Below are 23,318 nucleotides of genomic sequence, written 5' to 3'. Positions count from 1 at the left end.
TTACTTATTGCGCTATTTTGTATTTATACCCTTTCCAGCCCCTGATTTCCTTCGAAATGCCGTAACTTTGTGCCCGATCGTCCGAATTAAACATTTTTTTTTTCAAATTGGTTATTTTTTGAGATCTACGCGTCCCAAACCATTTCCCATCTCAAAATAACCGAAAACAAATAAAAATTACGAATTTGGCAAAAAAGGGGTGCAACACGAGGACTTCCCAGGAGGTCACCCATCCTAGTACTACTCTCGCCCAAGCACGCTTAACTGCGGAGTTCTGATGGGATCCGGTGCATTAGTGATGGTATGATCGCACCCATTTACTTATTGCGCTATTTTGTATTTATACCCTTTCCAGCCCCTGACTTCCTTCGAAATGCCGTAACTTTGTGCCCGATCGTCCGAATTAAACATTTTTTTTTTCAAATTGGTTATTTTTTGAGATCTACGCGTCCCAAACCATTTCCCATCTCAAAATAACCGAAAACAAATAAAAATTACGAATTCGGCAAAAAAGGGGTGCAACACGAGGACTTCCCAGGAGGTCACCCATCCTAGTACTACTCTCGCCCGAGCACGCTTAACTGCGGAGTTCTGATGGGATCCGGTGCATTAGTGATGGTATGATCGCACCCATTTACTTATTGCGCTATTTTGTATTTATACCCTTTCCAGCCCCTGATTTCCTTCGAAATGCCGTAACTTTGTGCCCGATCGTCCGAATTAAACATTTTTTTTTTCAAATTGGTTATTTTTTGAGATCTACGCGTCCCAAACCATTTCCCATCTCAAAATAACCGAAAACAAATAAAAATTACGAATTCGGCAAAAAAGGGGTGCAACACGAGGACTTCCCAGGAGGTCACCCATCCTAGTACTACTCTCGCCCAAGCACGCTTAACTGCGGAGTTCTGATGGGATCCGGTGCATTAGTGATGGTATGATCGCACCCATTTACTTATTGCGCTATTTTGTATTTATACCCTTTCCAGCCCCTGATTTCCTTCGAAATGCCGTAACTTTGTGCCCGATCGTCCGAATTAAACATTTTTTTTTTCAAATTGGTTATTTTTTTGAGATCTACGCGTCCCAAACCATTTCCCATCTCAAAATAACCGAAAACAAATAAAAATTACGAATTCGGCAAAAAAGGGGTGCAACACGAGGACTTCCCAGGAGGTCACCCATCCTAGTACTACTCTCGCCCAAGCACGCTTAACTGCGGAGTTCTGATGGGATCCGGTGCATTAGTGATGGTATGATCGCACCCATTTACTTATTGCGCTATTTTGTATTTATACCCTTTCCAGCCCCTGATTTCCTTCGAAATGCCGTAACTTTGTGCCCGATCGTCCGAATTAAACATTTTTTTTTTCAAATTGGTTATTTTTTTGAGATCTACGCGTCCCAAACCATTTCCCATCTCAAAATAACCGAAAACAAATAAAAATTACGAATTCGGCAAAAAAGGGGTGAACCACGAGGACTTCCCAGGAGGTCACCCATCCTAGTACAACTCTCGCCCAAGCACGCTTAACTGCGGAGTTCTGATGGGATCCGGTGCATTAGTGCTGGTATGATCGCACCCATTTACTTATTGCGCTATTTTGTATTTATACCCTTTCCAGCCCCTGATTTCCTTCGAAATGCCGTAACTTTGTGCCCGATCGTCCGAATTAAACATTTTTTTTTTCAAATTGGTTATTTTTTGAGATCTACGCGTCCCAAACCATTTCCCATCTCAAAATAACCGAAAACAAATAAAAATTACGAATTCGGCAAAAAAGGGGTGCAACACGAGGACTTCCCAGGAGGTCACCCATCCTAGTACTACTCTCGCCCAAGCACGCTTAACTGCGGAGTTCTGATGGGATCCGGTGCATTAGTGATGGTATGATCGCACCCATTTACTTATTGCGCTATTTTGTATTTATACCCTTTCCAGCCCCTGATTTCCTTCGAAATGCCGTAACTTTGTGCCCGATCGTCCGAATTAAACATTTTTTTTTTCAAATTGGTTATTTTTTTGAGATCTACGCGTCCCAAACCATTTCCCATATCAAAATAACCGAAAACAAATAAAAATTACGAATTCGGCAAAAAAGGGGTGAACCACGAGGACTTCCCAGGAGGTCACCCATCCTAGTACTACTCTCGCCCAAGCACGCTTAACTGCGGAGTTCTGATGGGATCCGGTGCATTAGTGCTGGTATGATCGCACCCATTTACTTATTGCGCTATTTTGTATTTATACCCTTTCCAGCCCCTGATTTCCTTCGAAATGCCGTAACTTTGTGCCCGATCGTCCGAATTAAACATTTTTTTTTTCAAATTGGTTATTTTTTGAGATCTACGCGTCCCAAACCATTTCCCATCTCAAAATAACCGAAAACAAATAAAAATTACGAATTCGGCAAAAAAGGGGTGAACCACGAGGACTTCCCAGGAGGTCACCCATCCTAGTACTACTCTCGCCCAAGCACGCTTAACTGCGGAGTTCTGATGGGATCCGGTGCATTAGTGCTGGTATGATCGCACCCATTTACTTATTGCGCTATTTTGTATTTATACCCTTTCCAGCCCCTGATTTCCTTCGAAATGCCGTAACTTTGTGCCCGATCGTCCGAATTAAACATTTTTTTTTTCAAATTGGTTATTTTTTTGAGATCTACGCGTCCCAAACCATTTCCCATCTCAAAATAACCGAAAACAAATAAAAATTACGAATTCGGCAAAAAAGGGGTGAACCACGAGGACTTCCCAGGAGGTCACCCATCCTAGTACTACTCTCGCCCAAGCACGCTTAACTGCGGAGTTCTGATGGGATCCGGTGCATTAGTGCTGGTATGATCGCACCCATTTACTTATTGCGCTATTTTGTATTTATACCCTTTCCAGCCCGTGATTTCCTTCGAAATGCCGTAACTTTGTGCCCGATCGTCCGAATTAAACATTTTTTTTTTCAAATTGGTTATTTTTTGAGATCTACGCGTCCCAAACCATTTCCCATCTCAAAATAACCGAAAACAAATAAAAATTACGAATTCGGCAAAAAAGGGGTGCAACACGAGGACTTCCCAGGAGGTCACCCATCCTAGTACTACTCTCGCCCAAGCACGCTTAACTGCGGAGTTCTGATGGGATCCGGTGCATTAGTGATGGTATGATCGCACCCATTTACTTATTGCGCTATTTTGTATTTATACCCTTTCCAGCCCCTGATTTCCTTCGAAATGCCGTAACTTTGTGCCCGATCGTCCGAATTAAACATTTTTTTTTTCAAATTGGTTATTTTTTGAGATCTACGCGTCCCAAACCATTTCCCATCTCAAAATAACCGAAAACAAATAAAAATTACGAATTCGGCAAAAAAGGGGTGCAACACGAGGACTTCCCAGGAGGTCACCCATCCTAGTACTACTCTCGCCCAAGCACGCTTAACTGCGGAGTTCTGATGGGATCCGGTGCATTAGTGATGGTATGATCGCACCCATTTACTTATTGCGCTATTTTGTATTTATACCCTTTCCAGCCCCTGATTTCCTTCGAAATGCCGTAACTTTGTGCCCGATCGTCCGAATTAAACATTTTTTTTTTCAAATTGGTTATTTTTTGAGATCTACGCGTCCCAAACCATTTCCCATCTCAAAATAACCGAAAACAAATAAAAATTACGAATTCGGCAAAAAAGGGGTGCAACACGAGGACTTCCCAGGAGGTCACCCATCCTAGTACTACTCTCGCCCAAGCACGCTTAACTGCGGAGTTCTGATGGGATCCGGTGCATTAGTGATGGTATGATCGCACCCATTTACTTATTGCGCTATTTTGTATTTATACCCTTTCCAGCCCCTGATTTCCTTCGAAATGCCTTAACTTTGTGCCCGATCGTCCGAATTAAACATTTTTTTTTTCAAATTGGTTATTTTTTTGAGATCTACGCGTCCCAAACCATTTCCCATCTCAAAATAACCGAAAACAAATAAAAATTACGAATTCGGCAAAAAAGGGGTGCAACACGAGGACTTCCCAGGAGGTCACCCAAACTAGTACTACTCTCGCCCAAGCACGCTTAACTGCGGAGTTCTGATGGGATCCGGTGCATTAGTGATGGTATGATCGCACCCATTTACTTATTGCGCTATTTTGTATTTATACCCTTTCCAGCCCCTGATTTCCTTCGAAATGCCGTAACTTTGTGCCCGATCGTCCGAATTAAACATTTTTTTTTTCAAATTGGTTATTTTTTTGAGATCTACGCGTCCCAAACCATTTCCCATCTCAAAATAACCGAAAACAAATAAAAATTACGAATTCGGCAAAAAAGGGGTGAACCACGAGGACTTCCCAGGAGGTCACCCATCCTAGTACTACTCTCGCCCAAGCACGCTTAACTGCGGAGTTCTGATGGGATCCGGTGCATTAGTGCTGGTATGATCGCACCCATTTACTTATTGCGCTATTTTGTATTTATACCCTTTCCAGCCCCTGATTTCCTTCGAAATGCCGTAACTTTGTGCCCGATCGTCCGAATTAAACATTTTTTTTTTCAAATTGGTTATTTTTTGAGATCTACGCGTCCCAAACCATTTCCCATCTCAAAATAACCGAAAACAAATAAAAATTACGAATTCGGCAAAAAAGGGGTGCAACACGAGGACTTCCCAGGAGGTCACCCATCCTAGTACTACTCTCGCCCAAGCACGCTTAACTGCGGAGTTCTGATGGGATCCGGTGCATTAGTGATGGTATGATCGCACCCATTTACTTATTGCGCTATTTTGTATTTATACCCTTTCCAGCCCCTGATTTCCTTCGAAATGCCGTAACTTTGTGCCCGATCGTCCGAATTAAACATTTTTTTTTTCAAATTGGTTATTTTTTGAGATCTACGCGTCCCAAACCATTTCCCATCTCAAAATAACCGAAAACAAATAAAAATTACGAATTCGGCAAAAAAGGGGTGAACCACGAGGACTTCCCAGGAGGTCACCCATCCTAGTACTACTCTCGCCCAAGCACGCTTAACTGCGGAATTCTGATGGGATCCGGTGCATTAGTGATGGTATGATCGCACCCATTTACTTATTGCGCTATTTTGTATTTATACCCTTTCCAGCCCCTGATTTCCTTCGAAATGCCGTAACTTTGTGCCCGATCGTCCGAATTAAACATTTTTTTTTTCAAATTGGTTATTTTTTTGAGATCTACGCGTCCCAAACCATTTCCCATCTCAAAATAACCGAAAACAAATAAAAATTACGAATTCGGCAAAAAAGGGGTGAACCACGAGGACTTCCCAGGAGGTCACCCATCCTAGTACTACTCTCGCCCAAGCACGCTTAACTGCGGAGTTCTGATGGGATCCGGTGCATTAGTGCTGGTATGATCGCACCCATTTATCTATTGCGCTATTTTGTATTTATACCCTTTCCAGCCCCTGATTTCCTTCGAAATGCCGTAACTTTGTGCCCGATCGTCCGAATTAAACATTTTTTTTTTCAAATTGGTTATTTTTTGAGATCTACGCGTCCCAAACCATTTCCCATCTCAAAATAACCGAAAACAAATAAAAATTACGAATTCGGCAAAAAAGGGGTGCAACACGAGGACTTCCCAGGAGGTCACCCATCCTAGTACTACTCTCGCCCAAGCACGCTTAACTGCGGAGTTCTGATGGGATCCGGTGCATTAGTGATGGTATGATCGCACCCATTTACTTATTGCGCTATTTTGTATTTATACCCTTTCCAGCCCCTGATTTCCTTCGAAATGCCGTAACTTTGTGCCCGATCGTCCGAATTAAACATTTTTTTTTTCAAATTGGTTATTTTTTTGAGATCTACGCGTCCCAAACCATTTCCCATATCAAAATAACCGAAAACAAATAAAAATTACGAATTCGGCAAAAAAGGGGTGAACCACGAGGACTTCCCAGGAGGTCACCCATCCTAGTACTACTCTCGCCCAAGCACGCTTAACTGCGGAGTTCTGATGGGATCCGGTGCATTAGTGCTGGTATGATCGCACCCATTTACTTATTGCGCTATTTTGTATTTATACCCTTTCCAGCCCCTGATTTCCTTCGAAATGCCGTAACTTTGTGCCCGATCGTCCGAATTAAACATTTTTTTTTTCAAATTGGTTATTTTTTGAGATCTACGCGTCCCAAACCATTTCCCATCTCAAAATAACCGAAAACAAATAAAAATTACGAATTCGGCAAAAAAGGGGTGCAACACGAGGACTTCCCAGGAGGTCACCCATCCTAGTACTACTCTCGCCCAAGCACGCTTAACTGCGGAGTTCTGATGGGATCCGGTGCATTAGTGATGGTATGATCGCACCCATTTACTTATTGCGCTATTTTGTATTTATACCCTTTCCAGCCCCTGATTTTCTTCGAAATGCCGTAACTTTGTGCCCGATCGTCCGAATTAAACATTTTTTTTTCAAATTGGTTATTTTTTTGAGATCTACGCGTCCCAAACCATTTCCCATCTCAAAATAACCGAAAACAAATAAAAATTACGAATTCGGCAAAAAAGGGGTGAACCACGAGGACTTCCCAGGAGGTCACCCATCCTAGTACTACTCTCGCCCAAGCACGCTTAACTGCGGAGTTCTGATGGGATCCGGTGCATTAGTGCTGGTATGATCGCACCCATTTACTTATTGCGCTATTTTGTATTTATACCCTTTCCAGCCCCTGATTTCCTTCGAAATGCCGTAACTTTGTGCCCGATCGTCCGAATTAAACATTTTTTTTTTCAAATTGGTTATTTTTTGAGATCTACGCGTCCCAAACCATTTCCCATCTCAAAATAACCGAAAACAAATAAAAATTACGAATTCGGCAAAAAAGGGGTGCAACACGAGGACTTCCCAGGAGGTCACCCATCCTAGTACTACTCTCGCCCAAGCACGCTTAACTGCGGAGTTCTGATGGGATCCGGTGCATTAGTGATGGTATGATCGCACCCATTTACTTATTGCGCTATTTTGTATTTATACCCTTTCCAGCCCCTGATTTCCTTCGAAATGCCGTAACTTTGTGCCCGATCGTCCGAATTAAACATTTTTTTTTTCAAATTGGTTATTTTTTTGAGATCTACGCGTCCCAAACCATTTCCCATCTCAAAATAACCGAAAACAAATAAAAATTACGAATTCGGCAAAAAAGGGGTGAACCACGAGGACTTCCCAGGAGGTCACCCATCCTAGTACTACTCTCGCCCAAGCACGCTTAACTGCGGAGTTCTGATGGGATCCGGTGCATTAGTGATGGTATGATCGCACCCATTTACTTATTGCGCTATTTTGTATTTATACCCTTTCCAGCCCCTGATTTCCTTCGAAATGCCGTAACTTTGTGCCCGATCGTCCGAATTAAACATTTTTTTTTTCAAATTGGTTATTTTTTGAGATCTACGCGTCCCAAACCATTTCCCATCTCAAAATAACCGAAAACAAATAAAAATTACGAATTCGGCAAAAAAGGGGTGCAACACGAGGACTTCCCAGGAGGTCACCCATCCTAGTACTACTCTCGCCCAAGCACGCTTAACTGCGGAGTTCTGATGGGATCCGGTGCATTAGTGATGGTATGATCGCACCCATTTACTTATTGCGCTATTTTGTATTTATACCCTTTCCAGCCCCTGATTTCCTTCGAAATGCCGTAACTTTGTGCCCGATCGTCCGAATTAAACATTTTTTTTTTCAAATTGGTTATTTTTTTGAGATCTACGCGTCCCAAACCATTTCCCATCTCAAAAGAACCGAAAACAAATAAAAATTACGAATTCGGCAAAAAAGGGGTGAACCACGAGGACTTCCCAGGAGGTCACCCATCCTAGTACTACTCTCGCCCAAGCACGCTTAACTGCGGAGTTCTAATGGGATCCGGTGCATTAGTGCTGGTATGATCGCACCCATTTACTTATTGCGCTATTTTGTATTTATACCCTTTCCAGCCCCTGATTTCCTTCGAAATGCCGTAACTTTGTGCCCGATCGTCCGAATTAAACATTTTTTTTTTCAAATTGGTTATTTTTTGAGATCTACGCGTCCCAAACCATTTCCCATCTCAAAATAACCGAAAACAAATAAAAATTACGAATTCGGCAAAAAAGGGGTACAACACGAGGACTTCCCAAGAGGTCACCCATCCTAGTACTACTCTCGCCCAAGCACGCTTAACTGCGGAGTTCTGATGGGATCCGGTGCATTAGTGATGGTATGATCGCACCCATTTACTTATTGCGCTATTTTGTATTTATACCCTTTCCAGCCCCTGATTTCCTTCGAAATGCCGTAACTTTGTGCCCGATCGTCCGAATTAAACATTTTTTTTTTCAAATTGGTTATTTTTTGAGATCTACGCGTCCCAAACCATTTCCCATCTCAAAATAACCGAAAACAAATAAAAATTACGAATTCGGCAAAAAAGGGGTGCAACACGAGGACTTCCCAGGAGGTCACCCATCCTAGTACTACTCTCGCCCAAGCACGCTTAACTGCGGAGTTCTGATGGGATCCGGTGCATTAGTGATGGTATGATCGCACCCATTTACTTATTGCGCTATTTTGTATTTATACCCTTTCCAGCCCCTGATTTCCTTCGAAATGCCGTAACTTTGTGCCCGATCGTCCGAATTAAACATTTTTTTTTTCAAATTGGTTATTTTTTGAGATCTACGCGTCTCAAACCATTTCCCATCTCAAAATAACCGCAAACAAATAAAAATTACGAATTCGGCAAAAAAGGGGTGCAACACGAGGACTTCCCAGGAGGTCACCCATCCTAGTACTACTCTCGCCCAAGCACGCTTAACTGCGGAGTTCTGATGGGATCCGGTGCATTAGTGATGGTATGATCGCACCCATTTACTTATTGCGCTATTTTGTATTTATACCCTTTCCAGCCCCTGATTTCCTTCGAAATGCCGTAACTTTGTGCCCGATCGTCCGAATTAAACATTTTTTTTTTCAAATTGGTTATTTTTTGAGATCTACGCGTCCCAAACCATTTCCCATCTCAAAATAACCGAAAACAAATAAAAATTACGAATTCGGCAAAAAAGGGGTGCAACACGAGGACTTCCCAGGAGGTCACCCATCCTAGTACTACTCTCGCCCAAGCACGCTTAACTGCGGAGTTCTGATGGGATCCGGTTCATTAGTGATGGTATGATCGCACCCATTTACTTATTGCGCTATTTTGTATTTATACCCTTTCCAGCCCCTGATTTCCTTCGAAATGCCGTAACTTTGTGCCCGATCGTCCGAATTAAACATTTTTTTTTTCAAATTGGTTATTTTTTTGAGATCTACGCGTCCCAAACCATTTCCCATCTCAAAATAACCGAAAACAAATAAAAATTACGAATTCGGCAAAAAAGGGGTGAACCACGAGGACTTCCCAGGAGGTCACCCATCCTAGTACTACTCTCGCCCAAGCACGCTTAACTGCGGAGTTCTGATGGGATCCGGTGCATTAGTGCTGGTATGATCGCACCCATTTACTTATTGCGCTATTTTGTATTTATACCCTTTCCAGCCCCTGATTTCCTTCGAAATGCCGTAACTTTGTGCCCGATCGTCCGAATTAAACATTTTTTTTTTCAAATTGGTTATTTTTTGAGATCTACGCGTCCCAAACCATTTCCCATCTCAAAATAACCGAAAACAAATAAAAATTACGAATTCGGCAAAAAAGGGGTGCAACACGAGGACTTCCCAGGAGGTCACCTATCCTAGTACTACTCTCGCCCAAGCACGCTTAACTGCGGAGTTCTGATGGGATCCGGTGCATTAGTGATGGTATGATCGCACCCATTTACTTATTGCGCTATTTTGTATTTATACCCTTTCCAGCCCCTGATTTCCTTCGAAATGCCGTAACTTTGTGCCCGATCGTCCGAATTAAACATTTTTTTTTTCAAATTGGTTATTTTTTTGAGATCTACGCGTCCCAAACCATTTCCCATATCAAAATAACCGAAAACAAATAAAAATTACGAATTCGGCAAAAAAGGGGTGAACCACGAGGACTTCCCAGGAGGTCACCCATCCTAGTACTACTCTCGCCCAAGCACGCTTAACTGCGGAGTTCTGATGGGATCCGGTGCATTAGTGCTGGTATGATCGCACCCATTTACTTATTGCGCTATTTTGTATTTATACCCTTTCCAGCCCCTGATTTCCTTCGAAATGCCGTAACTTTGTGCCCGATCGTCCGAATTAAACATTTTTTTTTTCAAATTGGTTATTTTTTGAGATCTACGCGTCCCAAACCATTTCCCATCTCAAAATAACCGAAAACAAATAAAAATTACGAATTCGGCAAAAAAGGGGTGCAACACGAGGACTTCCCAGGAGGTCACCCATCCTAGTACTACTCTCGCCCAAGCACGCTTAACTGCGGAGTTCTGATGGGATCCGGTGCATTAGTGATGGTATGATCGCACCCATTTACTTATTGCGCTATTTTGTATTTATACCCTTTCCAGCCCCTGATTTCCTTCGAAATGCCGTAACTTTGTGCCCGATCGTCCGAATTAAACATTTTTTTTTTCAAATTGGTTATTTTTTTGAGATCTACGCGTCCCAAACCATTTCCCATCTCAAAATAACCGAAAACAAATAAAAATTACGAATTCGGCAAAAAAGGGGTGAACCACGAGGACTTCCCAGGAGGTCACCCATCCTAGTACTACTCTCGCCCAAGCACGCTTAACTGCGGAGTTCTGATGGGATCCGGTGCATTAGTGCTGGTATGATCGCACCCATTTACTTATTGCGCTATTTTGTATTTATACCCTTTCCAGCCCCTGATTTCCTTCGAAATGCCGTAACTTTGTGCCCGATCGTCCGAATTAAACATTTTTTTTTTCAAATTGGTTATTTTTTGAGATCTACGCGTCCCAAACCATTTCCCATCTCAAAATAACCGAAAACAAATAAAAATTACGAATTCGGCAAAAAAGGGGTGCAACACGAGGACTTCCCAGGAGGTCACCCATCCTAGTACTACTCTCGCCCAAGCACGCTTAACTGCGGAGTTCTGATGGGATCCGGTGCATTAGTGATGGTATGATCGCACCCATTTACTTATTGCGCTATTTTGTATTTATACCCTTTCCAGCCCCTGATTTCCTTCGAAATGCCGTAACTTTGTGCTCGATCGTCCGAATTAAACATTTTTTTTTTCAAATTGGTTATTTTTTTGAGATCTACGCGTCCCAAACCATTTCCCATCTCAAAATAACCGAAAACAAATAAAAATTACGAATTCGGCAAAAAAGGGGTGAACCACGAGGACTTCCCAGGAGGTCACCCATCCTAGTACTACTCTCGCCCAAGCACGCTTAACTGCGGAGTTCTGATGGGATCCGGTGCATTAGTGCTGGTATGATCGCACCCATTTACTTATTGCGCTATTTTGTATTTATACCCTTTCCAGCCCCTGATTTCCTTCGAAATGCCGTAACTTTGTGCCCGATCGTCCGAATTAAACATTTTTTTTTTCAAATTGGTTATTTTTTGAGATCTACGCGTCCCAAACCATTTCCCATCTCAAAATAACCGAAAACAAATAAAAATTACGAATTCGGCAAAAAAGGGGTGCAACACGAGGACTTCCCAGGAGGTCACCCATCCTAGTACTACTCTCGCCCAAGCACGCTTAACTGCGGAGTTCTGATGGGATCCGGTGCATTAGTGATGGTATGATCGCACCCATTTACTTATTGCGCTATTTTGTATTTATACCCTTTCCAGCCCCTGATTTCCTTCGAAATGCCGTAACTTTGTGCCCGATCGTCCGAATTAAACATTTTTTTTTTCAAATTGGTTATTTTTTGAGATCTACGCGTCCCAAACCATTTCCCATCTCAAAATAACCGAAAACAAATAAAAATTACGAATTCGGCAAAAAAGGGGTGCAACACGAGGACTTCCCAGGAGGTCACCCATCCTAGTACTACTCTCGCCCAAGCACGCTTAACTGCGGAGTTCTGATGGGATCCGGTGCATTAGTGATGGTATGATCACACCCATTTACTTATTGCGCTATTTTGTATTTATACCCTTTCCAGCCCCTGATTTCCTTCGAAATGCCGTAACTTTGTGCCCGATCGTCCGAATTAAACATTTTTTTTTTCAAATTGGTTATTTTTTTGAGATCTACGCGTCCCAAACCATTTCCCATCTCAAAATAACCGAAAACAAATAAAAATTACGAATTCGGCAAAAAAGGGGTGAACCACGAGGACTTCCCAGGAGGTCACCCATCCTAGTACTACTCTCGCCCAAGCACGCTTAACTGCGGAGTTCTGATGGGATCCGGTGCATTAGTGCTGGTATGATCGCACCCATTTACTTATTGCGCTATTTTGTATTTATACCCTTTCCAGCCCCTGATTTCCTTCGAAATGCCGTAACTTTGTGCCCGATCGTCCGAATTAAACATTTTTTTTTTCAAATTGGTTATTTTTTGAGATCTACGCGTCCCAAACCATTTCCCATCTCAAAATAACCGAAAACAAATAAAAATTACGAATTCGGCAAAAAAGGGGTGCAACACGAGGACTTCCCAGGAGGTCACCCATCCTAGTACTACTCTCGCCCAAGCACGCTTAACTGCGGAGTTCTGATGGGATCCGGTGCATTAGTGATGGTATGATCGCACCCATTTACTTATTGCGCTATTTTGTATTTATACCCTTTCCAGCCCCTGATTTCCTTCGAAATGCCGTAACTTTGTGCCCGATCGTCCGAATTAAACATTTTTTTTTTCAAATTGGTTATTTTTTGAGATCTACGCGTCCCAAACCATTTCCCATCTCAAAATAACCGAAAACAAATAAAAATTACGAATTCGGCAAAAAAGGGGTGCAACACGAGGACTTCCCAGGAGGTCACCCATCCTAGTACTACTCTCGCCCAAGCACGCTTAACTGCGGAGTTCTGATGGGATCCGGTGCATTAGTGATGGTATGATCGCACCCATTTACTTATTGCGCTATTTTGTATTTATACCCTTTCCAGCCCCTGATTTCCTTCGAAATGCCGTAACTTTGTGCCCGATCGTCCGAATTAAACATTTTTTTTTTCAAATTGGTTATTTTTTGAGATCTACGCGTCCCAAACCATTTCCCATCTCAAAATAACCGAAAACAAATAAAAATTACGAAATCGGCAAAAAAGGGGTGCAACACGAGGACTTCCCAGGAGGTCACCCATCCTAGTACTACTCTCGCCCAAGCACGCTTAACTGCGGAGTTCTGATGGGATCCGGTGCATTAGTGATGGTATGATCGCACCCATTTACTTATTGCGCTATTTTGTATTTATACCCTTTCCAGCCCCTGATTTCCTTCGAAATGCCGTAACTTTGTGCCCGATCGTCCGAATTAAACATTTTTTTTTTCAAATTGGTTATTTTTTTGAGATCTACGCGTCCCAAACCATTTCCCATCTCAAAATAACCGAAAACAAATAAAAATTACGAATTCGGCAAAAAAGGGGTGAACCACGAGGACTTCCCAGGAGGTCACCCATCCTAGTACTACTCTCGCCCAAGCACGCTTAACTGCGGAGTTCTGATGGGATCCGGTGCATTAGTGCTGGTATGATCGCACCCATTTACTTATTGCGCTATTTTGTATTTATACCCTTTCCAGCCCCTGATTTCCTTCGAAATGCCGTAACTTTGTGCCCGATCGTCCAAATTAAACATTTTTTTTTTCAAATTGGTTATTTTTTGAGATCTACGCGTCCCAAACCATTTCCCATCTCAAAATAACCGAAAACAAATAAAAATTACGAATTCGGCAAAAAAGGGGTGCAACACGAGGACTTCCCAGGAGGTCACCCATCCTAGTACTACTCTCGCCCAAGCACGCTTAACTGCGGAGTTCTGATGGGATCCGGTGCATTAGTGATGGTATGATCGCACCCATTTACTTATTGCGCTATTTTGTATTTATACCCTTTCCAGCCCCTGATTTCCTTCGAAATGCCGTAACTTTGTGCCCGATCGTCCGAATTAAACATTTTTTTTTTCAAATTGGTTATTTTTTGAGATCTACGCGTCCCAAACCATTTCCCATCTCAAAATAACCGAAAACAAATAAAAATTACGAATTCGGCAAAAAAGGGGTGCAACACGAGGACTTCCCAGGAGGTCACCCATCCTAGTACTACTCTCGCCCAAGCACGCTTAACTGCGGAGTTCTGATGGGATCCGGTGCATTAGTGATGGTATGATCGCACCCATTTACTAATTGCGCTATTTTGTATTTATACCCTTTCCAGCCCCTGATTTCCTTCGAAATGCCGTAACTTTGTGCCCGATCGTCCGAATTAAACATTTTTTTTTTCAAATTGGTTATTTTTTGAGATCTACGCGTCCCAAACCATTTCCCATCTCAAAATAACCGAAAACAAATAAAAATTACGAATTCGGCAAAAAAGGGGTGCAACACGAGGACTTCCCAGGAGGTCACCCATCCTAGTACTACTCTCGCCCAAGCACGCTTAACTGCGGAGTTCTGATGGGATCCGGTGCATTAGTGATGGTATGATCGCACCCATTTACTTATTGCGCTATTTTGTATTTATACCCTTTCCAGCCCCTGATTTCCTTCGAAATGCCGTAACTTTGTGCCCGATCGTCCGAATTAAACATTTTTTTTTTCAAATTGGTTATTTTTTTGAGATCTACGCGTCCCAAACCATTTCCCATCTCAAAATAACCGAAAACAAATAAAAATTACGAATTCGGCAAAAAAGGGGTGCAACACGAGGACTTCCCAGGAGGTCACCCATCCTAGTACTACTCTCGCCCAAGCACGCTTAACTGCGGAGTTCTGATGGGATCCGGTGCATTAGTGCTGGTATGATCGCACCCATTTACTTATTGCGCTATTTTGTATTTATACCCTTTCCAGCCCCTGATTTCCTTCGAAATGCCGTAACTTTGTGCCCGATCGTCCGAATTAAACATTTTTTTTTTCAAATTGGTTATTTTTTGAGATCTACGCGTCCCAAACCATTTCCCATCTCAAAATAACCGAAAACAAATAAAAATTACGAATTCGGCAAAAAAGGGGTGCAACACGAGGACTTCCCAGGAGGTCACCCATCCTAGTACTACTCTCGCCCAAGCACGCTTAACTGCGGAGTTCTGATGGGATCCGGTGCATTAGTGATGGTATGATCACACCCATTTACTTATTGCGCTATTTTGTATTTATACCCTTTCCAGCCCCTGATTTCCTTCGAAATGCCGTAACTTTGTGCCCGATCGTCCGAATTAAACATTTTTTTTTTCAAATTGGTTATTTTTTGAGATCTACGCGTCCCAAACCATTTCCCATCTCAAAATAACCGAAAACAAATAAAAATTACGAATTCGGCAAAAAAGGGGAGCAACACGAGGACTTCCCAGGAGGTCACCCATCCTAGTACTACTCTCGCCCAAGCACGCTTAACTGCGGAGTTCTGATGGGATCCGGTGCATTAGTGATGGTATGATCGCACCCATTTACTTATTGCGCTATTTTGTATTTATACCCTTTCCAGCCCCTGATTTCCTTCGAAATGCCGTAACTTTGTGCCCGATCGTCCGAATTAAACATTTTTTTTTTCAAATTGGTTATTTTTTGAGATCTACGCGTCCCAAACCATTTCCCATCTCAAAATAACCGAAAACAAATAAAAATTACGAATTCGGCAAAAAAGGGGTGCAACACGAGGACTTCCCAGGAGGTCACCCATCCTAGTACTACTCTCGCCCAAGCACGCTTAACTGCGGAGTTCTGATGGGATCCGGTGCATTAGTGATGGTATGATCGCACCCATTTACTTATTGCGCTATTTTGTATTTATACCCTTTCCAGCCCCTGATTTCCTTCGAAATGCCGTAACTTTGTGCCCGATCGTCCGAATTAAACATTTTTTTTTTCAAATTGGTTATTTTTTGAGATCTACGCGTCCCAAACCATTTCCCATCTCAAAATAACCGAAAACAAATAAAAATTACGAATTCGGCAAAAAAGGGGTGCAACACGAGGACTTCCCAGGAGGTCACCCATCCTAGTACTACTCTCGCCCAAGCACGCTTAACTGCGGAGTTCTGATGGGATCCGGTGCATTAGTGATGGTATGATCGCACCCATTTACTTATTGCGCTATTTTGTATTTATACCCTTTCCAGCCCCTGATTTCCTTCGAAATGCCGTAACTTTGTGCCCGATCGTCCGAATTAAACATTTTTTTTTTCAAATTGGTTATTTTTTGAGATCTACGCGTCCCAAACCATTTCCCATCTCAAAATAACCGAAAACAAATAAAAATTACGAATTCGGCAAAAAAGGGGTGCAACACGAGGACTTCCCAGGAGGTCACCCATCCTAGTACTACTCTCGCCCAAGCACGCTTAACTGCGGAGTTCTGATGGGATCCGGTGCATTAGTGATGGTATGATCGCACCCATTTACTTATTGCGCTATTTTGTATTTATACCCTTTCCAGCCCCTGATTTCCTTCGAAATGCCGTAACTTTGTGCCCGATCGTCCGAATTAAACATTTTTTTTTTCAAATTGGTTATTTTATTGAGATCTACGCGTCCCAAACCATTTCCCATCTCAAAATAACCGAAAACAAATAAAAATTACGAATTCGGCAAAAAAGGGGTGAACCACGAGGACTTCCCAGGAGGTCACCCATCCTAGTACTACTCTCGCCCAAGCACGCTTAACTGCGGAGTTCTGATGGGATCCGGTGCATTAGTGCTGGTATGATCGCACCCATTTACTTATTGCGCTATTTTGTATTTATACCCTTTCCAGCCCCTGATTTCCTTCGAAATGCCGTAACTTTGTGCCCGATCGTCCGAATTAAACATTTTTTTTTTCAAATTGGTTATTTTTTGAGATCTACGCGTCCCAAACCATTTCCCATCTCAAAATAACCGAAAACAAATAAAAATTACGAATTCGGCAAAAAAGGGGTGAACCACGAGGACTTCCCAGGAGGTCACCCATCCTAGTACTACTCTCGCCCAAGCACGCTTAACTGCGGAGTTCTGATGGGATCCGGTGCATTAGTGCTGGTATGATCGCACCCATTTACTTATTGCGCTATTTTGTATTTATACCCTTTCCAGCCCCTGATTTCCTTCGAAATGCCGTAACTTTGTGCCCGATCGTCCGAATTAAACATTTTTTTTTTCAAATTGGTTATTTTTTGAGATCTACGCGTCCCAAACCATTTCCCATCTCAAAATAACCGAAAACAAATAAAAATTACGAATTCGGCAAAAAAGGGGTGCAACACGAGGACTTCCCAGGAGGTCACCCATCCTAGTACTACTCTCGCCCAAGCACGCTTAACTGCGGAGTTCTGATGGGATCCGGTGCATTAGTGATGGTATGATCGCACCCATTTACTTATTGCGCTATTTTGTATTTATACCCTTTCCAGCCCCTGATTTCCTTCGAAATGCCGTAACTTTGTGCCCGATCGTCCGAATTAAACATTTTTTTTTTCAAATTGGTTATTTTTTTGAGATCTACGCGTCCCAAACCATTTCCCATCTCAAAATAACCGAAAACAAATAAAAATTACGAATTCGGCAAAAAAGGGGTGAACCACGAGGACTTCCCAGGAGGTCACCCATCCTAGTACTACTCTCGCCCAAGCACGCTTAACTGCGGAGTTCTGATGGGATCCGGTGCATTAGTGCTGGTATGATCGCACCCATTTACTTATTGCGCTATTTTGTATTTATACCCTTTCCAGCCCCTGATTTCCTTCGAAATGCCGTAACTTTGTGCCCGATCGTCCGAATTAAACATTTTTTTTTTCAAATTGGTTATTTTTTGAGATCTACGCGTCCCAAACCATTTCCCATCTCAAAATAACCGAAAACAAATAAAAATTACGAATTCGGCAAAAAAGGGGTGCAACACGAGGACTTCCCAGGAGGTCACCCATCCTAGTACTACTCTCGCCCAAGCACGCTTAACTGCGGAGTTCTGATGGGATCCGGTGCATTAGTGATGGTATGATCGCACCCATTTACTTATTGCGCTATTTTGTATTTATACCCTTTCCAGCCCCTGATTTCCTTCGAAATGCCGTAACTTTGTGCCCGATCGTCCGAATTAAACATTTTTTTTTTCAAATTGGTTATTTTTTGAGATCTACGCGTCCCAAACCATTTCCCATCTCAAAATAACCGAAAACAAATAAAAATTACGAATTCGGCAAAAAAGGGGTGCAACACGAGGACTTCCCAGGAGGTCACCCATCCTAGTACTACTCTCGCCCAAGCACGCTTAACTGCGGAGTTCTGATGGGATCCGGTGCATTAGTGATGGTATGATCGCACCCATTTACTTATTGCGCTATTTTGTATTTATACCCTTTCCAGCCCCTGATTTCCTTCGAAATGCCGTAACTTTGTGCCCGATCGTCCGAATTAAACATTTTTTTTTTCAAATTGGTTATTTTTTGAGATCTACGCGTCCCAAACCATTTCCCATCTCAAAATAACCGAAAACAAATAAAAATTACGAATTCGGCAAAAAAGGGGTGCAACACGAGGACTTCCCAGGAGGTCACCCATCCTAGTACTACTCTCGCCCAAGCACGCTTAACTGCGGAGTTCTGATGGGATCCGGTGCATTAGTGATGGTATGATCGCACCCATTTACTTATTGCGCTATTTTGTATTTATACCCTTTCCAGCCCCTGATTTCCTTCGAAATGCCGTAACTTTGTGCCCGATCGTCCGAATTAAACATTTTTTTTTTCAAATTGGTTATTTTTTTGAGATCTACGCGTCCCAAACCATTTCCCATCTCAAAATAACCGAAAACAAATAAAAATTACGAATTCGGCAAAAAAGGGGTGAACCACGAGGACTTCCCAGGAGGTCACCCATCCTAGTACTACTCTCGCCCAAGCACGCTTAACTGCGGAGTTCTGATGGGATCCGGTGCATTAGTGCTGGTATGATCGCACCCATTTACTTATTGCGCTATTTTGTATTTATACCCTTTCCAGCCCCTGATTTCCTTCGAAATGCCGTAACTTTGTGCCCGATCGTCCGAATTAAACATTTTTTTTTTCAAATTGGTTATTTTTTGAGATCTACGCGTCCCAAACCATTTCCCATCTCAAAATAACCGAAAACAAATAAAAATTACGAATTCGGCAAAAAAGGGGTGCAACACGAGGACTTCCCAGGAGGTCACCCATCCTAGTACTACTCTCGCCCAAGCACGCTTAACTGCGGAGTTCTGATGGGATCCGGTGCATTAGTGATGGTATGATCGCACCCATTTACTTATTGCGCTATTTTGTATTTATACCCTTTCCAGCCCCTGATTTCCTTCGAAATGCCGTAACTTTGTGCCCGATCGTCCGAATTAAACATTTTTTTTTTCAAATTGGTTATTTTTTGAGATCTACGCGTCCCAAACCATTTCCCATCTCAAAATAACCGAAAACAAATAAAAATTACGAATTCGGCAAAAAAGGGGTGCAACACGAGGACTTCCCAGGAGGTCACCCATCCTAGTACTACTCTCGCCCAAGCACGCTTAACTGCGGAGTTCTGATGGGATCCGGTGCATTAGTGATGGTATGATCGCACCCATTTACTTATTGCGCTATTTTGTATTTATACCCTTTCCAGCCCCTGATTTCCTTCGAAATGCCGTAACTTTGTGCCCGATCGTCCGAATTAAACATTTTTTTTTTCAAATTGGTTATTTTTTGAGATCTACGCGTCCCAAACCATTTCCCATCTCAAAATAACCGAAAACAAATAAAAATTACGAATTCGGCAAAAAAGGGGTGCAACACGAGGACTTCCCAGGAGGTCACCCATCCTAGTACTACTCTCGCCCAAGCACGCTTAACTGCGGAGTTCTGATGGGATCCGGTGCATTAGTGATGGTATGATCGCACCCATTTACTTATTGCGCTATTTTGTATTTATACCCTTTCCAGCCCCTGATTTCCTTCGAAATGCCGTAACTTTGTGCCCGATCGTCCGAATTAAACATTTTTTTTTTCAAATTGGTTATTTTTTGAGATCTACGCGTCCCAAACCATTTCCCATCTCAAAATAACCGAAAACAAATAAAAATTACGAATTCGGCAAAAAAGGGGTGCAACACGAGGACTTCCCAGGAGGTCACCCATCCTAGTACTACTCTCGCCCAAGCACGCTTAACTGCGGAGTTCTGATGGGATCCGGTGCATTAGTGATGGTATGATCGCACCCATTTACTTATTGCGCTATTTTGTATTTATACCCTTTCCAGCCCCTGATTTCCTTCGAAATGCCGTAACTTTGTGCCCGATCGTCCGAATTAAACATTTTTTTTTTCAAATTGGTTATTTTTTGAGATCTACGCGTCCCAAACCATTTCCCATCTCAAAATAACCGAAAACAAATAAAAATTACGAATTCGGCAAAAAAGGGGTGCAACACGAGGACTTCCCAGGAGGTCACCCATCCTAGTACTACTCTCGCCCAAGCACGCTTAACTGCGGAGTTCTGATGGGATCCGGTGCATTAGTGATGGTATGATCGCACCCATTTACTTATTGCGCTATTTTGTATTTATACCCTTTCCAGCCCCTGATTTCCTTCGAAATGCCGTAACTTTGTGCCCGATCGTCCGAATTAAACATTTTTTTTTTCAAATTGGTTATTTTATTGAGATCTACGCGTCCCAAACCATTTCCCATCTCAAAATAACCGAAAACAAATAAAAATTACGAATTCGGCAAAAAAGGGGTGAACCACGAGGACTTCCCAGGAGGTCACCCATCCTAGTACTACTCTCGCCCAAGCACGCTTAACTGCGGAGTTCTGATGGGATCCGGTGCATTAGTGCTGGTATGATCGCACCCATTTACTTATTGCGCTATTTTGTATTTATACCCTTTCCAGCCCCTGATTTCCTTCGAAATGCCGTAACTTTGTGCCCGATCGTCCGAATTAAACATTTTTTTTTTCAAATTGGTTATTTTTTGAGATCTACGCGTCCCAAACCATTTCCCATCTCAAAATAACCGAAAACAAATAAAAATTACGAATTCGGCAAAAAAGGGGTGCAACACGAGGACTTCCCAGGAGGTCACCCATCCTAGTACTACTCTCGCCCAAGCACGCTTAACTGCGGAGTTCTGATGGGATCCGGTGCATTAGTGCTGGTATGATCACACCCATTTACTTATTGCGCTATTTTGTATTTATACCCTTTCCAGCCCCTGATTTCCTTCGAAATGCCGTAACTTTGTGCCCGATCGTCCGAATTAAACATTTTTTTTTTCAAATTGGTTATTTTTTGAGATCTACGCGTCCCAAACCATTTCCCATCTCAAAATAACCGAAAACAAATAAAAATTACGAATTCGGCAAAAAAGGGGTGCAACACGAGGACTTCCCAGGAGGTCACCCATCCTAGTACTACTCTCGCCCAAGCACGCTTAACTGCGGAGTTCTGATGGGATCCGGTGCATTAGTGATGGTATGATCGCACCCATTTACTTATTGCGCTATTTTGTATTTATACCCTTTCCAGCCCCTGATTTCCTTCGAAATGCCGTAACTTTGTGCCCGATCGTCCGAATTAAACATTTTTTTTTTCAAATTGGTTATTTTTTGAGATCTACGCGTCCCAAACCATTTCCCATCTCAAAATAACCGAAAACAAATAAAAATTACGAATTCGGCAAAAAAGGGGTGCAACACGAGGACTTCCCAGGAGGTCACCCATCCTAGTACTACTCTCGCCCAAGCACGCTTAACTGCGGAGTTCTGATGGGATCCGGTGCATTAGTGATGGTATGATCGCACCCATTTACTTATTGCGCTATTTTGTATTTATACCCTTTCAGCCCCTGATTTCCTTCGAAATGCCGTAACTTTGTGCCCGATCGTCCGAATTAAACATTTTTTTTTTCAAATTGGTTATTTTTTGAGATCTACGCGTCCCAAACCATTTCCCATCTCAAAATAACCGAAAACAAATAAAAATTACGAATTCGGCAAAAAAGGGGTGCAACACGAGGACTTCCCAGGAGGTCACCCATCCTAGTACTACTCTCGCCCAAGCACGCTTAACTGCGGAGTTCTGATGGGATCCGGTGCATTAGTGATGGTATGATCGCACCCATTTACTTATTGCGCTATTTTGTATTTATACCCTTTCCAGCCCCTGATTTCCTTCGAAATGCCGTAACTTTGTGCCCGATCGTCCGAATTAAACATTTTTTTTTTCAAATTGGTTATTTTTTGAGATCTACGCGTCCCAAACCATTTCCCATCTCAAAATAACCGAAAACAAATAAAAATTACGAATTCGGCAAAAAAGGGGTGCAACACGAGGACTTCCCAGGAGGTCACCCATCCTAGTACTACTCTCGCCCAAGCACGCTTAACTGCGGAGTTCTGATGGGATCCGGTGCATTAGTGATGGTATGATCGCACCCATTTACTTATTGCGCTATTTTGTATTTATACCCTTTCCAGCCCCTGATTTCCTTCGAAATGCCGTAACTTTGTGCCCGATCGTCCGAATTAAACATTTTTTTTTTCAAATTGGTTATTTTTTGAGATCTACGCGTCCCAAACCATTTCCCATCTCAAAATAACCGAAAACAAATAAAAATTACGAATTCGGCAAAAAAGGGGTGCAACACGAGGACTTCCCAGGAGGTCACCCATCCTAGTACTACTCTCGCCCAAGCACGCTTAACTGCGGAGTTCTGATGGGATCCGGTGCATTAGTGATGGTATGATCGCACCCATTTACTTGTTGCGCTATTTTGTATTTATACCCTTTCCAGCCCCTGATTTCCTTCGAAATGCCGTAACTTTGTGCCCGATCGTCCGAATTAAACATTTTTTTTTTCAAATTGGTTATTTTATTGAGATCTACGCGTCCCAAACCATTTCCCATCTCAAAATAACCGAAAACAAATAAAAATTACGAATTCGGCAAAAAAGGGGTGAACCACGAGGACTTCCCAGGAGGTCACCCATCCTAGTACTACTCTCGCCCAAGCACGCTTAACTGCGGAGTTCTGATGGGATCCGGTGCATTAGTGCTGGTATGATCGCACCCATTTACTTATTGCGCTATTTTGTATTTATACCCTTTCCAGCCCCTGATTTCCTTCGAAATGCCGTAACTTTGTGCCCGATCGTCCGAATTAAACATTTTTTTTTTCAAATTGGTTATTTTTTGAGATCTACGCGTCCCAAACCATTTCCCATCTCAAA

General features: G+C 42.5%; 73 non-coding genes across 73 annotated transcripts; all 73 read right to left on the bottom strand.

Annotated features, from left to right (window-relative positions):
* Positions 1-196: 196 nt before the first annotated feature.
* LOC145561561 (5S ribosomal RNA) lies at positions 197-315 on the bottom strand. The gene has a single exon (XR_014094102.1). It is a non-coding gene; the product is annotated as a 5S ribosomal RNA (ribosomal RNA).
* Positions 316-513: 198 nt separating this feature from the next.
* Positions 514-632, bottom strand: LOC145561644 (5S ribosomal RNA). The gene has a single exon (XR_014094180.1). It is a non-coding gene; the product is annotated as a 5S ribosomal RNA (ribosomal RNA).
* A 198-nt stretch (positions 633-830) lies between these two features.
* Positions 831-949, bottom strand: LOC145561560 (5S ribosomal RNA). Its single transcript, XR_014094101.1, has one exon. It is a non-coding gene; the product is annotated as a 5S ribosomal RNA (ribosomal RNA).
* A 199-nt stretch (positions 950-1,148) lies between these two features.
* Positions 1,149-1,267, bottom strand: LOC145561559 (5S ribosomal RNA). Its single transcript, XR_014094100.1, has one exon. It is a non-coding gene; the product is annotated as a 5S ribosomal RNA (ribosomal RNA).
* A 199-nt stretch (positions 1,268-1,466) lies between these two features.
* On the bottom strand, positions 1,467-1,585 carry LOC145560703 (5S ribosomal RNA). Its single transcript, XR_014093326.1, has one exon. It is a non-coding gene; the product is annotated as a 5S ribosomal RNA (ribosomal RNA).
* Positions 1,586-1,783: 198 nt separating this feature from the next.
* Positions 1,784-1,902, bottom strand: LOC145561558 (5S ribosomal RNA). Its single transcript, XR_014094099.1, has one exon. It is a non-coding gene; the product is annotated as a 5S ribosomal RNA (ribosomal RNA).
* Positions 1,903-2,101: 199 nt separating this feature from the next.
* LOC145560585 (5S ribosomal RNA) lies at positions 2,102-2,220 on the bottom strand. The gene has a single exon (XR_014093207.1). It is a non-coding gene; the product is annotated as a 5S ribosomal RNA (ribosomal RNA).
* Positions 2,221-2,418: 198 nt separating this feature from the next.
* Positions 2,419-2,537, bottom strand: LOC145560584 (5S ribosomal RNA). The gene has a single exon (XR_014093206.1). It is a non-coding gene; the product is annotated as a 5S ribosomal RNA (ribosomal RNA).
* Positions 2,538-2,736: 199 nt separating this feature from the next.
* LOC145560582 (5S ribosomal RNA) lies at positions 2,737-2,855 on the bottom strand. The gene has a single exon (XR_014093205.1). It is a non-coding gene; the product is annotated as a 5S ribosomal RNA (ribosomal RNA).
* Positions 2,856-3,053: 198 nt separating this feature from the next.
* On the bottom strand, positions 3,054-3,172 carry LOC145561557 (5S ribosomal RNA). The gene has a single exon (XR_014094098.1). It is a non-coding gene; the product is annotated as a 5S ribosomal RNA (ribosomal RNA).
* A 198-nt stretch (positions 3,173-3,370) lies between these two features.
* On the bottom strand, positions 3,371-3,489 carry LOC145561556 (5S ribosomal RNA). The gene has a single exon (XR_014094097.1). It is a non-coding gene; the product is annotated as a 5S ribosomal RNA (ribosomal RNA).
* Positions 3,490-3,687: 198 nt separating this feature from the next.
* LOC145561555 (5S ribosomal RNA) lies at positions 3,688-3,806 on the bottom strand. Its single transcript, XR_014094096.1, has one exon. It is a non-coding gene; the product is annotated as a 5S ribosomal RNA (ribosomal RNA).
* Positions 3,807-4,005: 199 nt separating this feature from the next.
* On the bottom strand, positions 4,006-4,124 carry LOC145560684 (5S ribosomal RNA). The gene has a single exon (XR_014093307.1). It is a non-coding gene; the product is annotated as a 5S ribosomal RNA (ribosomal RNA).
* Positions 4,125-4,323: 199 nt separating this feature from the next.
* LOC145560581 (5S ribosomal RNA) lies at positions 4,324-4,442 on the bottom strand. The gene has a single exon (XR_014093204.1). It is a non-coding gene; the product is annotated as a 5S ribosomal RNA (ribosomal RNA).
* Positions 4,443-4,640: 198 nt separating this feature from the next.
* Positions 4,641-4,759, bottom strand: LOC145561554 (5S ribosomal RNA). Its single transcript, XR_014094095.1, has one exon. It is a non-coding gene; the product is annotated as a 5S ribosomal RNA (ribosomal RNA).
* Positions 4,760-4,957: 198 nt separating this feature from the next.
* On the bottom strand, positions 4,958-5,076 carry LOC145560808 (5S ribosomal RNA). The gene has a single exon (XR_014093420.1). It is a non-coding gene; the product is annotated as a 5S ribosomal RNA (ribosomal RNA).
* Positions 5,077-5,275: 199 nt separating this feature from the next.
* LOC145560580 (5S ribosomal RNA) lies at positions 5,276-5,394 on the bottom strand. Its single transcript, XR_014093203.1, has one exon. It is a non-coding gene; the product is annotated as a 5S ribosomal RNA (ribosomal RNA).
* A 198-nt stretch (positions 5,395-5,592) lies between these two features.
* Positions 5,593-5,711, bottom strand: LOC145561553 (5S ribosomal RNA). The gene has a single exon (XR_014094094.1). It is a non-coding gene; the product is annotated as a 5S ribosomal RNA (ribosomal RNA).
* A 199-nt stretch (positions 5,712-5,910) lies between these two features.
* On the bottom strand, positions 5,911-6,029 carry LOC145560579 (5S ribosomal RNA). Its single transcript, XR_014093202.1, has one exon. It is a non-coding gene; the product is annotated as a 5S ribosomal RNA (ribosomal RNA).
* Positions 6,030-6,227: 198 nt separating this feature from the next.
* On the bottom strand, positions 6,228-6,346 carry LOC145561551 (5S ribosomal RNA). The gene has a single exon (XR_014094092.1). It is a non-coding gene; the product is annotated as a 5S ribosomal RNA (ribosomal RNA).
* A 198-nt stretch (positions 6,347-6,544) lies between these two features.
* Positions 6,545-6,663, bottom strand: LOC145560577 (5S ribosomal RNA). Its single transcript, XR_014093200.1, has one exon. It is a non-coding gene; the product is annotated as a 5S ribosomal RNA (ribosomal RNA).
* Positions 6,664-6,861: 198 nt separating this feature from the next.
* Positions 6,862-6,980, bottom strand: LOC145561550 (5S ribosomal RNA). The gene has a single exon (XR_014094091.1). It is a non-coding gene; the product is annotated as a 5S ribosomal RNA (ribosomal RNA).
* Positions 6,981-7,179: 199 nt separating this feature from the next.
* On the bottom strand, positions 7,180-7,298 carry LOC145560767 (5S ribosomal RNA). Its single transcript, XR_014093380.1, has one exon. It is a non-coding gene; the product is annotated as a 5S ribosomal RNA (ribosomal RNA).
* A 198-nt stretch (positions 7,299-7,496) lies between these two features.
* Positions 7,497-7,615, bottom strand: LOC145561549 (5S ribosomal RNA). The gene has a single exon (XR_014094090.1). It is a non-coding gene; the product is annotated as a 5S ribosomal RNA (ribosomal RNA).
* Positions 7,616-7,814: 199 nt separating this feature from the next.
* Positions 7,815-7,933, bottom strand: LOC145560672 (5S ribosomal RNA). The gene has a single exon (XR_014093293.1). It is a non-coding gene; the product is annotated as a 5S ribosomal RNA (ribosomal RNA).
* Positions 7,934-8,131: 198 nt separating this feature from the next.
* On the bottom strand, positions 8,132-8,250 carry LOC145560669 (5S ribosomal RNA). Its single transcript, XR_014093289.1, has one exon. It is a non-coding gene; the product is annotated as a 5S ribosomal RNA (ribosomal RNA).
* A 198-nt stretch (positions 8,251-8,448) lies between these two features.
* On the bottom strand, positions 8,449-8,567 carry LOC145561548 (5S ribosomal RNA). The gene has a single exon (XR_014094089.1). It is a non-coding gene; the product is annotated as a 5S ribosomal RNA (ribosomal RNA).
* A 198-nt stretch (positions 8,568-8,765) lies between these two features.
* Positions 8,766-8,884, bottom strand: LOC145561547 (5S ribosomal RNA). Its single transcript, XR_014094088.1, has one exon. It is a non-coding gene; the product is annotated as a 5S ribosomal RNA (ribosomal RNA).
* Positions 8,885-9,082: 198 nt separating this feature from the next.
* On the bottom strand, positions 9,083-9,201 carry LOC145560679 (5S ribosomal RNA). The gene has a single exon (XR_014093301.1). It is a non-coding gene; the product is annotated as a 5S ribosomal RNA (ribosomal RNA).
* Positions 9,202-9,400: 199 nt separating this feature from the next.
* On the bottom strand, positions 9,401-9,519 carry LOC145560576 (5S ribosomal RNA). Its single transcript, XR_014093199.1, has one exon. It is a non-coding gene; the product is annotated as a 5S ribosomal RNA (ribosomal RNA).
* A 198-nt stretch (positions 9,520-9,717) lies between these two features.
* Positions 9,718-9,836, bottom strand: LOC145560670 (5S ribosomal RNA). Its single transcript, XR_014093290.1, has one exon. It is a non-coding gene; the product is annotated as a 5S ribosomal RNA (ribosomal RNA).
* A 199-nt stretch (positions 9,837-10,035) lies between these two features.
* On the bottom strand, positions 10,036-10,154 carry LOC145560575 (5S ribosomal RNA). Its single transcript, XR_014093198.1, has one exon. It is a non-coding gene; the product is annotated as a 5S ribosomal RNA (ribosomal RNA).
* A 198-nt stretch (positions 10,155-10,352) lies between these two features.
* LOC145561546 (5S ribosomal RNA) lies at positions 10,353-10,471 on the bottom strand. Its single transcript, XR_014094087.1, has one exon. It is a non-coding gene; the product is annotated as a 5S ribosomal RNA (ribosomal RNA).
* A 199-nt stretch (positions 10,472-10,670) lies between these two features.
* On the bottom strand, positions 10,671-10,789 carry LOC145560574 (5S ribosomal RNA). Its single transcript, XR_014093197.1, has one exon. It is a non-coding gene; the product is annotated as a 5S ribosomal RNA (ribosomal RNA).
* Positions 10,790-10,987: 198 nt separating this feature from the next.
* LOC145561545 (5S ribosomal RNA) lies at positions 10,988-11,106 on the bottom strand. The gene has a single exon (XR_014094086.1). It is a non-coding gene; the product is annotated as a 5S ribosomal RNA (ribosomal RNA).
* A 199-nt stretch (positions 11,107-11,305) lies between these two features.
* On the bottom strand, positions 11,306-11,424 carry LOC145560573 (5S ribosomal RNA). The gene has a single exon (XR_014093196.1). It is a non-coding gene; the product is annotated as a 5S ribosomal RNA (ribosomal RNA).
* A 198-nt stretch (positions 11,425-11,622) lies between these two features.
* On the bottom strand, positions 11,623-11,741 carry LOC145561544 (5S ribosomal RNA). The gene has a single exon (XR_014094085.1). It is a non-coding gene; the product is annotated as a 5S ribosomal RNA (ribosomal RNA).
* Positions 11,742-11,939: 198 nt separating this feature from the next.
* Positions 11,940-12,058, bottom strand: LOC145561672 (5S ribosomal RNA). The gene has a single exon (XR_014094207.1). It is a non-coding gene; the product is annotated as a 5S ribosomal RNA (ribosomal RNA).
* Positions 12,059-12,257: 199 nt separating this feature from the next.
* Positions 12,258-12,376, bottom strand: LOC145560571 (5S ribosomal RNA). Its single transcript, XR_014093195.1, has one exon. It is a non-coding gene; the product is annotated as a 5S ribosomal RNA (ribosomal RNA).
* A 198-nt stretch (positions 12,377-12,574) lies between these two features.
* Positions 12,575-12,693, bottom strand: LOC145561543 (5S ribosomal RNA). The gene has a single exon (XR_014094084.1). It is a non-coding gene; the product is annotated as a 5S ribosomal RNA (ribosomal RNA).
* Positions 12,694-12,891: 198 nt separating this feature from the next.
* On the bottom strand, positions 12,892-13,010 carry LOC145561542 (5S ribosomal RNA). Its single transcript, XR_014094083.1, has one exon. It is a non-coding gene; the product is annotated as a 5S ribosomal RNA (ribosomal RNA).
* Positions 13,011-13,208: 198 nt separating this feature from the next.
* Positions 13,209-13,327, bottom strand: LOC145561540 (5S ribosomal RNA). The gene has a single exon (XR_014094081.1). It is a non-coding gene; the product is annotated as a 5S ribosomal RNA (ribosomal RNA).
* A 199-nt stretch (positions 13,328-13,526) lies between these two features.
* On the bottom strand, positions 13,527-13,645 carry LOC145560570 (5S ribosomal RNA). The gene has a single exon (XR_014093194.1). It is a non-coding gene; the product is annotated as a 5S ribosomal RNA (ribosomal RNA).
* Positions 13,646-13,843: 198 nt separating this feature from the next.
* LOC145561539 (5S ribosomal RNA) lies at positions 13,844-13,962 on the bottom strand. The gene has a single exon (XR_014094080.1). It is a non-coding gene; the product is annotated as a 5S ribosomal RNA (ribosomal RNA).
* A 198-nt stretch (positions 13,963-14,160) lies between these two features.
* On the bottom strand, positions 14,161-14,279 carry LOC145561538 (5S ribosomal RNA). Its single transcript, XR_014094079.1, has one exon. It is a non-coding gene; the product is annotated as a 5S ribosomal RNA (ribosomal RNA).
* A 198-nt stretch (positions 14,280-14,477) lies between these two features.
* LOC145561537 (5S ribosomal RNA) lies at positions 14,478-14,596 on the bottom strand. Its single transcript, XR_014094078.1, has one exon. It is a non-coding gene; the product is annotated as a 5S ribosomal RNA (ribosomal RNA).
* Positions 14,597-14,795: 199 nt separating this feature from the next.
* Positions 14,796-14,914, bottom strand: LOC145560596 (5S ribosomal RNA). The gene has a single exon (XR_014093218.1). It is a non-coding gene; the product is annotated as a 5S ribosomal RNA (ribosomal RNA).
* A 198-nt stretch (positions 14,915-15,112) lies between these two features.
* Positions 15,113-15,231, bottom strand: LOC145561671 (5S ribosomal RNA). Its single transcript, XR_014094206.1, has one exon. It is a non-coding gene; the product is annotated as a 5S ribosomal RNA (ribosomal RNA).
* Positions 15,232-15,429: 198 nt separating this feature from the next.
* On the bottom strand, positions 15,430-15,548 carry LOC145560552 (5S ribosomal RNA). The gene has a single exon (XR_014093177.1). It is a non-coding gene; the product is annotated as a 5S ribosomal RNA (ribosomal RNA).
* A 198-nt stretch (positions 15,549-15,746) lies between these two features.
* On the bottom strand, positions 15,747-15,865 carry LOC145561536 (5S ribosomal RNA). The gene has a single exon (XR_014094077.1). It is a non-coding gene; the product is annotated as a 5S ribosomal RNA (ribosomal RNA).
* Positions 15,866-16,063: 198 nt separating this feature from the next.
* Positions 16,064-16,182, bottom strand: LOC145561535 (5S ribosomal RNA). Its single transcript, XR_014094076.1, has one exon. It is a non-coding gene; the product is annotated as a 5S ribosomal RNA (ribosomal RNA).
* Positions 16,183-16,380: 198 nt separating this feature from the next.
* Positions 16,381-16,499, bottom strand: LOC145561534 (5S ribosomal RNA). Its single transcript, XR_014094075.1, has one exon. It is a non-coding gene; the product is annotated as a 5S ribosomal RNA (ribosomal RNA).
* A 199-nt stretch (positions 16,500-16,698) lies between these two features.
* LOC145560569 (5S ribosomal RNA) lies at positions 16,699-16,817 on the bottom strand. The gene has a single exon (XR_014093193.1). It is a non-coding gene; the product is annotated as a 5S ribosomal RNA (ribosomal RNA).
* A 198-nt stretch (positions 16,818-17,015) lies between these two features.
* LOC145560568 (5S ribosomal RNA) lies at positions 17,016-17,134 on the bottom strand. The gene has a single exon (XR_014093192.1). It is a non-coding gene; the product is annotated as a 5S ribosomal RNA (ribosomal RNA).
* A 198-nt stretch (positions 17,135-17,332) lies between these two features.
* Positions 17,333-17,451, bottom strand: LOC145561533 (5S ribosomal RNA). Its single transcript, XR_014094074.1, has one exon. It is a non-coding gene; the product is annotated as a 5S ribosomal RNA (ribosomal RNA).
* Positions 17,452-17,650: 199 nt separating this feature from the next.
* On the bottom strand, positions 17,651-17,769 carry LOC145560567 (5S ribosomal RNA). The gene has a single exon (XR_014093191.1). It is a non-coding gene; the product is annotated as a 5S ribosomal RNA (ribosomal RNA).
* A 198-nt stretch (positions 17,770-17,967) lies between these two features.
* LOC145561532 (5S ribosomal RNA) lies at positions 17,968-18,086 on the bottom strand. The gene has a single exon (XR_014094073.1). It is a non-coding gene; the product is annotated as a 5S ribosomal RNA (ribosomal RNA).
* A 198-nt stretch (positions 18,087-18,284) lies between these two features.
* Positions 18,285-18,403, bottom strand: LOC145561531 (5S ribosomal RNA). The gene has a single exon (XR_014094072.1). It is a non-coding gene; the product is annotated as a 5S ribosomal RNA (ribosomal RNA).
* A 198-nt stretch (positions 18,404-18,601) lies between these two features.
* Positions 18,602-18,720, bottom strand: LOC145561528 (5S ribosomal RNA). The gene has a single exon (XR_014094070.1). It is a non-coding gene; the product is annotated as a 5S ribosomal RNA (ribosomal RNA).
* A 199-nt stretch (positions 18,721-18,919) lies between these two features.
* Positions 18,920-19,038, bottom strand: LOC145560564 (5S ribosomal RNA). Its single transcript, XR_014093189.1, has one exon. It is a non-coding gene; the product is annotated as a 5S ribosomal RNA (ribosomal RNA).
* A 198-nt stretch (positions 19,039-19,236) lies between these two features.
* Positions 19,237-19,355, bottom strand: LOC145561527 (5S ribosomal RNA). The gene has a single exon (XR_014094069.1). It is a non-coding gene; the product is annotated as a 5S ribosomal RNA (ribosomal RNA).
* Positions 19,356-19,553: 198 nt separating this feature from the next.
* Positions 19,554-19,672, bottom strand: LOC145561526 (5S ribosomal RNA). The gene has a single exon (XR_014094068.1). It is a non-coding gene; the product is annotated as a 5S ribosomal RNA (ribosomal RNA).
* Positions 19,673-19,870: 198 nt separating this feature from the next.
* Positions 19,871-19,989, bottom strand: LOC145561525 (5S ribosomal RNA). The gene has a single exon (XR_014094067.1). It is a non-coding gene; the product is annotated as a 5S ribosomal RNA (ribosomal RNA).
* A 198-nt stretch (positions 19,990-20,187) lies between these two features.
* On the bottom strand, positions 20,188-20,306 carry LOC145561524 (5S ribosomal RNA). The gene has a single exon (XR_014094066.1). It is a non-coding gene; the product is annotated as a 5S ribosomal RNA (ribosomal RNA).
* A 198-nt stretch (positions 20,307-20,504) lies between these two features.
* On the bottom strand, positions 20,505-20,623 carry LOC145561523 (5S ribosomal RNA). Its single transcript, XR_014094065.1, has one exon. It is a non-coding gene; the product is annotated as a 5S ribosomal RNA (ribosomal RNA).
* Positions 20,624-20,822: 199 nt separating this feature from the next.
* On the bottom strand, positions 20,823-20,941 carry LOC145560563 (5S ribosomal RNA). Its single transcript, XR_014093188.1, has one exon. It is a non-coding gene; the product is annotated as a 5S ribosomal RNA (ribosomal RNA).
* A 198-nt stretch (positions 20,942-21,139) lies between these two features.
* Positions 21,140-21,258, bottom strand: LOC145561335 (5S ribosomal RNA). Its single transcript, XR_014093884.1, has one exon. It is a non-coding gene; the product is annotated as a 5S ribosomal RNA (ribosomal RNA).
* Positions 21,259-21,456: 198 nt separating this feature from the next.
* LOC145561522 (5S ribosomal RNA) lies at positions 21,457-21,575 on the bottom strand. The gene has a single exon (XR_014094064.1). It is a non-coding gene; the product is annotated as a 5S ribosomal RNA (ribosomal RNA).
* A 198-nt stretch (positions 21,576-21,773) lies between these two features.
* LOC145561521 (5S ribosomal RNA) lies at positions 21,774-21,892 on the bottom strand. Its single transcript, XR_014094063.1, has one exon. It is a non-coding gene; the product is annotated as a 5S ribosomal RNA (ribosomal RNA).
* A 197-nt stretch (positions 21,893-22,089) lies between these two features.
* On the bottom strand, positions 22,090-22,208 carry LOC145561520 (5S ribosomal RNA). Its single transcript, XR_014094062.1, has one exon. It is a non-coding gene; the product is annotated as a 5S ribosomal RNA (ribosomal RNA).
* Positions 22,209-22,406: 198 nt separating this feature from the next.
* On the bottom strand, positions 22,407-22,525 carry LOC145561519 (5S ribosomal RNA). Its single transcript, XR_014094061.1, has one exon. It is a non-coding gene; the product is annotated as a 5S ribosomal RNA (ribosomal RNA).
* A 198-nt stretch (positions 22,526-22,723) lies between these two features.
* On the bottom strand, positions 22,724-22,842 carry LOC145561517 (5S ribosomal RNA). Its single transcript, XR_014094059.1, has one exon. It is a non-coding gene; the product is annotated as a 5S ribosomal RNA (ribosomal RNA).
* Positions 22,843-23,041: 199 nt separating this feature from the next.
* LOC145560562 (5S ribosomal RNA) lies at positions 23,042-23,160 on the bottom strand. Its single transcript, XR_014093187.1, has one exon. It is a non-coding gene; the product is annotated as a 5S ribosomal RNA (ribosomal RNA).
* Positions 23,161-23,318: the final 158 nt, after the last annotated feature.

The sequence above is a fragment of the Chenopodium album genome, chromosome 9 (assembly GCF_948465745.1).
Source record: "Chenopodium album chromosome 9, dcCheAlbu1.1, whole genome shotgun sequence".
NCBI lineage: Eukaryota > Viridiplantae > Streptophyta > Magnoliopsida > Caryophyllales > Amaranthaceae > Chenopodium > Chenopodium album.
The sequence above is the reverse complement of the archived record's forward strand: the minus strand, read 5'-3'. Positions and strand labels throughout refer to the sequence as shown.